At 34.9% G+C, this 9,249-nt stretch overlaps 1 long non-coding RNA gene across 1 annotated transcript; it reads right to left on the reverse strand.

The window, feature by feature from the left end:
- Positions 1–1,227: 1,227 nt before the first annotated feature.
- On the reverse strand, positions 1,228–2,003 carry LOC113317151. Its single transcript, XR_003343292.1, has 3 exons — positions 1,762–2,003; positions 1,590–1,635; positions 1,228–1,490 (listed from the first exon to the last, which is right to left on the reverse strand). It is a non-coding gene; the product is annotated as an uncharacterized LOC113317151 (long non-coding RNA).
- Between the last annotated feature and the right edge of the window lie 7,246 nt (positions 2,004–9,249).

The following is a 9,249-nucleotide window of genomic DNA, read 5'->3' on the forward strand; positions in this document are numbered from 1 at the left end:
TACTAATTTTTACTTGTCCATTTAAACCATGTTTTAAATTTTTTGGACAAATGACCCATTTTCCGTTTTGTTTATTACTTTCACGGGAACTTTAATGTGGATTTTCTCATATTTGCCTTTTGATTTTCAGTATTCATGGGCCGAGTTGATAGTACAGATTTTGTACTGAATAAATCTATAATGTGGATTTCAGAATTAGAAGTATCTTTTCTTGATGTTTAAATGGTACGACGAGTACTTACCGGTAGACCACAAAAGCGAAGGTCCTTTAGATGAGACATGCAATGCAAAGGATTTGACACTCATTTTGCCTTCCTTATTCTTGAGAGTTCAATGTTTGACGCAAGTGATCAAAACCAGAATGGTAAGGAACGTTTAAACATTCCTTATAATCAAAAAATGCATATGCTGATAAGTCTCTTGGTTTCTTTTTCTAACCACCAAAAGAAACCAAGATGCAGGTATACATGGTCACTTTACATTAACGACATAAATCGTTTTGATTAACATTTATTCCCATCTTTTGCAAGCTAATGAAATTGTTCAGATTTGCTATATCATGAAGTCAACAGATTTTGCGGGCATCAAGGATGAAAATGTACACGAGGTTCGCATAAATGGAAATGGAAACGAAAACATGTGCGCTCTTCAACTTTTCCTTAGAATAGTATCGTAATAGTATTGCATTTTTTGATGGTCTGAATCTGTGGTATAAAATGTGGTCGCACGAGTTTGGGTTGACAAAATATTTCATGTAGGTTTATGGGTTAACGGTCAACCCTCAGAGCGTCCACAATCACTACGACAAAACACGGTTTTTGCAATGAGAAATAATGTCGCAAATATTTAATTTTACGTCAGAAATATAATTTTCTGAAGTATTTTAATTGTCGGTTTGTGCGTTATAAAAAGAGGTGTTGCAAATACATTGTCCGACGCTAAAAGCGTCGAAAATTCGGAGGAGCTTTTGTAGCATAATTTTTCTATTGCAATTATGTATTTATGTCATAAATAATTCATATGCCACGTAAGTTATTCTTTATTTTATTTTTAATTTTTTTTTTTAAATCATTTTATTACTGGATAATGTGTACTATTAGATATTTTTAATTTTGATAATTTTTTTTTCTTAATAAATCGCATTTTTATAATTGAGAGTACTAAGATAAATAAAATTGTGCTGTTAATAGCAAAAGTTATGCCATTGAATAATTTGAACACAACTGATTAAAAATGATCACATACATTCCAGAATAACATAAATTACACTAGCCTTCAAACAAAAAAAAATACAATTTAAATAAAAAATCCTTGACAAAAATTCGCCATGTTGTTAAACCAAATTGTCATACATTTCAGAACTAAACTGGTTTCTCTCAACAATACAACAAAATTTAATTTCCAATCGTCATAATTATTGCTCTAGATCTGGAATCTATTCTTTGAGTTGAAGTCGATCATCACTTTGAAGGATTAGTTGTCTTCATTACCTGTAAAATGAATTCCACATACAGAGATAAAAAGTGAAAACAAAAGCCCATGTATTCAATCGCGATTTTGATAAATCCAAAGTAACAGAGAAGGAATACCAATTTGAGTGTTCTTATCGTTCTCCCTTTGCATTCTTGATTACATCTAGGAAAAAAAAAAGTCTAAATCTAACTGTAAATAATTTTAAGTAACACAAAATCTTTATCTAAAAAAGAAAAGAAAAACATCATCAAAAGTTTAAAAGTCTGTGCAGTTAGATCAATAACTTACCTTGTTAGATCCATAGTTTTGTCGAATTTCTCCATGGAAATGTTGTCCCGTCGCACCAGTGATATAGCCGTACAAAATACATAAAAAATCAGAAAAAACAGAAGAGAAAACAGAAAGGAATTTCCTTCTACTGTGTGAGAAGTATCTTGAATCTACTAGAAGAAGATTTGATGGTGGTGGTTGCGGCTATATTTTGAAGACATCTGTTTAGAAGATAGAAGAAGGAAAAAGAGAAGAATGACTAATTGATATTTTACTCTACATATGGAAAGCCTAGTCTTTTGTCTCATACGAATATTTGGGAAACAAAAGGGGAAGTGGGCGGTTATTTGATTTAAGCGTGGTCCATTTTTATTTTATTGTGGTAATTTTTTGATTAGCATGTGGTCACTTGCTTGTTAACCCAATTCCTTTTTTCCGGAAAGAAATATGTGGAGCAATCAGAAGAAAGATTTGGATGGAAAAAATAATTAACATGTAAGATTTTTTATAATAAAAAAATATTTTTTAACTTCATATTTTTTGAGAAATCATTTTTTACGGACTTAAAAACGGCAAAAAAAAAATCTCAAAGGATTTTATTCTAAAATTTAATTTAATTTTTATTTACCACGCCAATGTAGGTGTTGCAAGTTCATATGTTCCTGCTATCCTTGGCCTTAAGTAACGCAAATATCTTCAACGTATGATACGTTGCAAATGAATATTATTTTTGACGCTTTTTATAATGTTACAAAAATAATGTCATAAATGCGTCTGTTTGTTGTAGTGAATGGAGGACTAAACCCAAATATTAGGTCCAGTGTATAGGCGTAGTGGGACGGACTATCGATCAAAATTTGAATGATTTGGTCGGCGACCAAGACCAAACCCAAATATAGTCGGGCGTTTATATAATGTCCGCCTACACAACGGGCGTTGATATAATGTCCGCAATTCATCGAGCGTTTGTAAAGTTAACGCCTGATGTAGGGGCGTTCGTAAAGAATTCGCCTGGAACGGACGGAGGTTAAATGTATGCCCCATGCGGCGTACACAAAGTTAACGCCTGACTACCAGGCGGGGATAAACTTAACGCCTTTAGTGGGCGTTGATATACATTACGCCTCAAGCTCACAATTAGACCACCATCACATGGGGCGGGCTTTATACCTCCACCCCATTATTATTTTTTTTTTATTTTTATTTTATTTTTTGTTTGAATTCCTCCGAGCGTAATCTTTATTAACGCCTGATTCCAGGCGTAATCTTTGCAAACGCCCCATCCCAGGCGTTATCTTTATCAACGCCTGATTCCAGGCGTAATCTTTATCAACGCTTGAAAGTTCAGACGAACTTTATATTAACGCGCGATCAAATATACTCTTTTCCCACTACGCCACATAACGGACTAAACCCAAATTTGATCTTTTTTTTAGTCTTTGGTTATACTCGCACCACTGCAGTTGCTCTTAGGGATTAAACGTATCACTTCTTTTTTTGGTTCAGTTGGTAAACTAGCCCGTGTTTGCACGGGTTTACAGAACTTGTTGTATATTAAGGTAGCTCTGAACTTTACACCCACCACAATAACATCAGAACATTTTAGAAATTTTTAACATACAATTTTACTAATAACAATGGCTTGCAGAAAAGTAACAGCTATTGCTTTCTTCGTCATGTTCATCGTTTTTTGCTCAGGTTAGTATGATACAAATTATAACATATCATAGTTGATCCGTTAATATTGCTCATGAATTTTGAACTCAAATCATCATTTATTTTATGTTTAATATTTGGCTTTCTGAGTCCATACGTGGGTTCATTTATCAATTTGTTTTGAAATAACACATATTTAAGCAGATATTAGCAGCATGATGGTGGCAAACGCAGAAATTTACAAATGTTGTACCGATAATCACATCGGTAGCTGTCGCGTAGGTAACCCAGATGATGAAGCGAGGGCAGATCTTTGTGCAGTAGCAGCTGTTTCAGGAATAAAGATAACGGGCACTGCAAGCTTGAGGGTAAATTGCATTACTGCCACTGCAACTGTTAAAGATATCCCTCAATGCAAAACCGTCGTACTGCCAATAGTATTGGAGAAAAATTTTGTTTCAGCATGATTGCTTAGGACTATTTTATTACTCCAAATTATTTATGTAATATTGCTAGTACGTAATAAAACTGATGAATTATCAATTGCTGAAGTTTATTTTCGTGAAATCGTTCGTTGTATGATTTTCCGCTCACCATTTCAATATTTTGGGTCAGTGCAGATTTTTGGTCTTCCAGGCTCATAGGCCTTGATGCACAGTCAGGGTTCACTCTAAATTTTGTGTCTAGGACCAGCGGACAAATTTTGGGGCATAATTTACGCCAGAAGGAAGATTTTTTTATCACCGGGTACATTTTGGCCCAACGCGGAAAGTATGCATGTTTTGAGAGAGAGGGGTAATTAGTTTTTAGGTTATGAATCCGAATTTAGGTCCCTATGAGAATTTCACAGAGCGTGCAAATTTTGATCAGACAGGATAAGTTTTATAGCTTAAGCTAAAGTAAGAAAGGGAAAAAAAGCCCCGCAATGTTGGATAGAGGACATAAGGTTTAACCTACTGGTGGTTGTCAGGCTGATTATGGCTTTCTGCCTCCTAAGGTTTAACCAACTCCATTATTTGTGTATCTTGTTTCCCGAATTCTTTCAACGAAACTAAGATGCTCTTATAAGGGGACATACAGACGAATTCTTTCCCTATGATTTAGCTGCAGGGAGGCCTTGTCTAAACACCCGTGATTAAAGAAAGAAAAACATCCAAGATAATCAGATAAACTAAATCCTAAGAGCGTATCTACAACAGTTTCAGCCTGTTGTATCTTGGAAAAATTTAGAAAAGCAAATGGATATACCTAGAATCAACGGTGTAGGCTACCATCGAACTATTTTTCCGTTGATATTGGCGATTATTTAGTTACTGCTGATATTGATATCCCACACATGTCCACCTTCACACCCAAGTGTTTTTGTCTGTTTCCAAACTAGATTAAGGCTGGTCTATGTAATGCTGCAGTTCCCAAATATGGGATTCTCTCCCATTTAGTCTCAGCAGTTATTTCAAAATATTGGTAATAAAAATGTGCAAATAAAATTTTGGGGGGGATATATGGGACAAGAAAACATCCCTAAAAGGGTAACTTTATGGTCACAAGAATTTCCAAATTGACCAAAGCAAAAAATATGATGATTTTATATTGGCCTTGAATACTGAACCACTATTTTTAACAACATGGTCGAGAGTGATCCCCTCCCCTATCCCAAGGCCTTTTTTTTTATGTGGGCATGTCAAAGTAGTAAAATGCCAACATGTCAAATATACCACTTAGTTATACACGATGGAGATTCCAGCGAGCGATAAAATATCCATCACTATAAAGATCACTCGCTGGTCAGTCCACCTTTAGCGCTGGTCTTTTCATCACCCGTTGACTAGACCATCGCTCAGCAGTTTTTCTCCCAACTATAGATACTCATCTTCAAATTCATTTTGACTCGCATCTGAATTTTTAAATCTCTCTAAAATTTCTCAATCTCACTCATGCACATCTTCGATACTTTTCACTATTCTTCCATTTCTTCAAAGAGAATAACTGAAAATGAACACGGATGAGTTCATAGGAAACAAACATGTTGTCGAAAATCAAAGAGTACGCTAATCGAGCCAATGTGCAAAGTCGAATAAGAAGGCGGTTACCAGAATTTACTATTGCGGAACATGAATGTATTTGTAGCAATTAGGGTTTTTTAACGAAGACTCTCTTCTTTGCAGTTTCATTCAAAACCCAAATATTTTGGGAAAAATTTTATTAGGAAATTTCAAGAACAAACGATGAACCTCAGCAAGCGAGACATAAGCGCGTTGAGTCACCTCTTCAGTGTGATCCATAATAAAATTATTAAGTATATTGCTTTACTAATGAAAGCGGGTAGAAATATGAGGATGGTAAAACCATGATGGACATTGAACAAAAGTGTCAGGTGGAGTGGCGTCGCGTCTACGAAAAAGACTTTCAATATAGAAGTTTCTTTGAGATTTTAAAAGTGTTTCCCAAATATAATCTAACGTTTATATTTTAAAATATAGACTTCAAAAATAAAAATCTGGGACAATGTTCTTCATCTTGTTTATCTTCTTGATTTCACATAACTTCCAATCGATCCGTTCATGAATGGAATTTCCTTTATTTATCTTCTTCTTTTCCTTGAAATTTATATTGCGTTGATTTTTCTTTCCTTAAACACTTCTTTGCCTTTTCTTAGCTGCCGGTTTGAGTTGGTTAATATCCAACACTTGAAAACTTCTTTTCTTTTTACCTAATTCTTTATAACTATTACATATATCTTCTTAAAACCACCTTCAATCACTACTCCAGAAAAATCTTGTTGTGTTTCCAAATATAGTTGGGTTTGAAATCATTCCATTTGAGAATTTTTGAAACAATTTAGATTTAGAAAGAGAGAAAAAGAGAAATTTTTGTATAAATATTTTGGTGTAAAACTTTAATTTTGAAATTAGCTATTGATAGGCGAGAAATAACTGGTCGTTGGTGCTAGTCACTAGAGCGAGCGATATTAATATTATATCAAGGAATATGTACTTTATTGCCAGCGTTATTGATAATATCACTCGCTAGGAATTCCATCACTTAACTGTTTTACTGTAGTAGCACAACTCATTTACCATACATGTTATGCTAAATAGAATATTTTGACATGTTGCACAGGAATAGGCCTAAAAGGTTCACATTTTGTACAAATGGAAAAAACAAGTTCAACATGACAGGACTCTAAACGCAACAAGAGAAGGCTAACAATTGACACAACACAGAATCTGCGAAAAAAAAAAAGAAAAAAAAAAGAGGGGTGGGGTGGGGTGGGGGGGTGGGGGGCAACAGCGTAAGTAACAATATAAATACAAGCCTAATACAAAGCAGACTAAACGATCCCTATAGTTTCTTCTTGAGTGTATGGGTTTTCATTTTTCTATCCAAAGTTCATTGCTAGGTCCCAAATCCTTGATTGGCTTACAAAAATGAAAATTAGTTACAATGCCTCCAAGAAGTTTCTTAACTGAGGCTTCTTTCACTCCTCGAGGAAGACCAAGGGATCACCAAAACATCATAATTTAATCCAAATCCAAATTTTGTGTTTTAGTCATTGGTTTCCATCGGGAGACCTCTTCAACTGACTTTACCTGACATCTATGTAGAGGTGTAAAACGTGTCGGCCCGGCACAGTCCGACACACGAAGTCGCGTGTTTCACGTGCCATGTGTCGTGTTGGGTTGTGCCAACGATTTAAATGTGTTGTGTCGTGTTGTGCTTTACTAGTCAAAAGCTAGGCACAACACAGCCCACTGGCACAACACGTAACGTGATGTGTCGTGCTGGCAAACGTGCTATAAACAATTTGATATCACTTAATGGTATACATTAAGTCGGATATTATCACGATATTTAAATAGACAACATATAATTTGAAATTTTTTCAGAATTTATTTCAAGTAAAATTAACAAGTTTATTCAATAAAAAGAAATATCACACCAAATATAAAATCGGATCACTGTCATGTGAATTAATGTTCTAGTCAAGTATATATAGGTAATGACATTATAACAACAATATTGAAATATATTTTCCAAATAGTTAGGTATTATATGTGTTGTTATAAAAATAAGCCAACATAAAATGTCCGAAACTAGCTAGAATAGTGACTTTTTTGTGAAATATACACAAAATTTGATGTATCATATCTTGTTATATTATGTATTTGTGCATGTTATGACGTGCTTTCTTAACGTGTTGTGCTGGGCTGGCCACGTGCTTATCCGTGTCGCGTGCTGTGTTGTGCTACTGTGCTGATTAGGCTAACCCAGCACAACCCACAAAACTAACATGCTGGGACGTGTTGGGCTAAATCACGTGCTGGGTTAGGCTGGGCTCCGATTTTAACGTGATTTGCTGGGATGTGCTCGTGCTAGCACAACCCAATTTACACCTCTACATCTATGCCACCATTGTCTTTCTCGGGGGCGCATCTCTTCCCTATCAGTTTCATACTCTCGCTCTTGATAGAAGGTAAGCTTATTAAGAAGGCAATGTCTTGAATCTTGATAGAAGATGTGTTTAAAGGATATTTCTGTTAGTTTCGGGTGTAAATGGTTTCCTTCCATTTCAACCATGGTAATTCTTTACTTAGTCCACTTGAACCATGCATTACACTTTTCTGGGCATATGGGCCGTCTACTTTTTACGCATATTTTATATTATACATATCCGAATTACATTGATCTCATAACTACGAATTGGCCTCTTTTCTGTTTTCTTCTAATCACCAAATACAAAAAGCACACACGTGCTGATTTAGGTGCATCAGAAAAAATAGAAAGATTAGGACCCCTATTTTGAAATCCCGGCTCCGTCATTGTCATAGAGTGATCAATCTGACAATGAATACCCAAGTTAAGTTCATTTAAACATGTGAAGATGGTTTCAAAATGGTAATGGGGATTGCATCAGCACACCAAGCTCTCTTCATGCTTCGGAAAGAGAAAGAAAAAAAGATAACAAGGTAAGAGGTTCTATGGTAACAAAAGTTCCATCAGTGGTTTTTACATAGTAATAACATTCTTTAAGAAATTTTTACGTGGATATTAAACCTGGTTTGATTAGGGTATGCCCAAATTAATTAGAGTATACCAAGTGAGACAAAATAAGCATTTTAAAGTAAAACACAAAACCCCTTATCCACATATTTACAAAAATGGCTAATCTATCCTTGATTAATTAACACTAATAAATGTGATTAGGATAATTAATTAAATTAGTTAATTAGTTGATTAAAATTTTGAAATTATGTTTTATATTAGATTGAACTCATGGATGTGAGTAGATTTTTTTTTTGTTTTTCTTTTTTTGTTTTAAGAATTCTACTTGTTACGGAAATGGCTAATCTTACTACCCAAACACTTATAAATATGGGATTGTAGAGCTGCTGAGCAATTTTATACTCAAAATTATAGAAGGAATCAACATTTTCAGTTCTGAAAATATGAAAAGTCGGCAAGGTCTACGGATGAAGAACATGCCGACTATATCTGGCCGGCAAGGTCTGCGAACGAAGAACATGCTGTCAACTTATGCCCGACAAGGTGGATAAAGAAATACCCTGCCGACTATATGATTTTTGACATACAGAGAAGGTGTTACAAATGCATGATTAGTCGGCAAGGTATTGATTTCATAACCTGCGACTAAAATATAGTCGGCTAGGTATAGAGATGGATATCTTGCCGACCCTGTAACTGTTAATTTCAGAGATGAAAAGTCGGTATGGTATTCAACCTTATACCCTGCCGATTATATTTTGGTCGGCAAGGTCGACAAAAAATACCCTGCCGACTTTTGGTTCGTTTTGGTTCATCGTTTTTTTTTTTTATTTCACATGTATAGTT

This window comes from Papaver somniferum, chromosome 10 (genome assembly GCF_003573695.1).
Source record: "Papaver somniferum cultivar HN1 chromosome 10, ASM357369v1, whole genome shotgun sequence".
Taxonomy (NCBI): domain Eukaryota; kingdom Viridiplantae; phylum Streptophyta; class Magnoliopsida; order Ranunculales; family Papaveraceae; genus Papaver; species Papaver somniferum.